This window comes from Myotis davidii, unplaced genomic scaffold, assembly GCF_000327345.1.
Source record: "Myotis davidii unplaced genomic scaffold, ASM32734v1 scaffold93, whole genome shotgun sequence".
Lineage (NCBI taxonomy): Eukaryota > Metazoa > Chordata > Mammalia > Chiroptera > Vespertilionidae > Myotis > Myotis davidii.
In genome coordinates, this window is record NW_006292095.1 from 1,394,230 (window position 1) to 1,396,546 (window position 2,317).

Below are 2,317 nucleotides of genomic sequence, written 5' to 3' on the forward strand. Positions count from 1 at the left end.
CTGTAGTCCCAAAGCTTTAGTGGCTTAGCATAAAGAAGGGTTCTCTCATTTGTGGATTATAGAGAACAACATAGACTGATGAAAAGGGACAGACCCAAAAACTGAGAAACAGCGATCAGGCTATCAATCCCCAGAAGGAAAGTAGGGGAGGGCGGAGATCAACGGAAGGACTTGTATACATGTATATAAGCCAAACCAATGGACATGGACAACAGGGGGATGGGAGCATGAGTTTGTGTGTGGGGTGGAGGTTGGGGGTTAATGGGGGGGGATGAGGACACATTTGTAATACCTTAACTAATTATTAAAAAAAAAAAAAAGAATGGTCTGTAAATCAGGAAGGCAGGACTAATGACCTGTTTTTATTCATTCTTCGAAGCTGAATTTTGACAGGGGAAGTCAAAACCTTCAACAATACCTGGACAGCTTCTTTAACTTGAGACATCTTAAAGTAACAAAAGTATTTGCTGAGAGTGAAGCGACTCTCTGAGATCTAATGTGTGACATAGGGCCCATGCCCCCCAAATAGCTCTCCACATAGCACCTATCTTACAGCGCCTCATATAAACAATTGTTCAACTCACACTTTAAAAGATGTTTTCTCCCCTTACCCCCATCAGAAGAAAAACATATGCTCATTAGAAGAAATGAGAGAAATACATTAAAAGGAGAAAAAAAGTATCACTACTAATTTCACTACTGTTAACATTTGAAGTACTGTATTGAATTTAAAGAAAATATAGAGACCTTTAACTTTGTGAAAGAAATGGAGTATTGCAAATAAAATTGAAGTTGTCTTTCTTCTTTCCCCAATCCTGCTCCCTCCCCTAACCAGAGATAACGCCTATCATGGAGTGTGTGTGGGGAGCGGGGAGAGGGGGATCAGAGGGAGGCAGAAGCAGCAAGCACAGAAGTCCTGAACAGCCAAGTTTGGGAGGTCTAGGCATAGGCTGCTCAGCCCACACCTGCTCCAAAAAGAGCCCAAATACCTGACCCTAGGTGACTCAGGATGCCAGTCCTGCAGGCCAGGCCCCGAGGCCAAGCTTGGGGTCCCTATAGACCTCAGGATCATTTCCCATTTAACATTGCTTGTATTAGCTTCCCAGAGCTTGGGAGAGAAGCCATTTGGGAAACAAAAGAGAGATTTGGGTTGAGACTCAGACCACCAGGGAGCTCCTGAGTTGGCGCTGCTCCTGGTACAAGTGTAGTTCACCACGTGGCCTCAGGCCAGGACTCCACGGGGTGGTTTCCATGGGCATGAATAGGCCCACATCAGCATTCTAGGGCGCAGACTCGGATTCCAAACAGAAAATGACCCTCTGCAAAGAGAGTGAACCTCTGAGTGTTCACATCTCTTCCCCCATCCACACCCCCATCCCCACCCCATAATCCTCTCATCACCTGCAGGTTTGCCCCTTGGAGGAGAGGCCACACCTGGATGCCGGCTGCGCTCTCTCCCTTGTACTCATCAAAGGGGAGGGGTGTTGCCTCTGGAAACCTGGTTGCCCTGTCCTGTCCTAAGGGGAAACGGATTGTGAGGGCATGTGAGGCCATCACATTCTTTTTCTGGGCCACCTTGCCTAGCTTCACAATGTGTGCCACTTCTGCTCATAACACTGGGCAGAGTGGTGACAGGGGGCCCCCAGCACTTGGCATCACTGAGCAGGGTGGTGAGTGGTTCAGCACAGCATTTGCCAAATACTTGGTGTTTTGAAAAAATCAAGTTCATTTTAGCTGGTGGTTGGTATGTTTTTATCCCATGTGGAAGGTGTTAAAAGGCCACACGTTTTACTGTGGAATTCTTCTCTAATTTAAATTTAAACCATTTTAGTGAAAAAGATAGCCGAGTTCTCAGACTCTTAAAAGCTTAAAAGCCCAGCCGGCGTAGCTCAGTGGTTGAGCATTAACCTATGAACCAGGCGGTCACGGTTCAATTACTGGTCAGGGCACATGCCCGGGTTGCAGGCTTGATCCACAGTGGGGGGCTGTGCAGAAGGCAGCTGGTCAATGATTCTCTCTCATCATTGATGTTTCTATCTCTCGCTCCCTCTCCCTTCCTCTGTGAAATCAATAAAATAATATAGTTTTTATAAAACTTAAGAAATCATAGTCCAATCCATGTGACCCACCCAGGGTCATGAGATGAATAAAATTCATCTATGTTGCTGCCATTCATTCCTTTACATTTTGGTCTTTTCCATTGAAAAACTGAAATATCAAACATATACTTTTGAAATGTACTTTTTTTCACAAATGAGACTCCACAGATTGCTTATATGACAAACAATGGTAAAAAAAAAAAGGGGGGGGTGAAGGG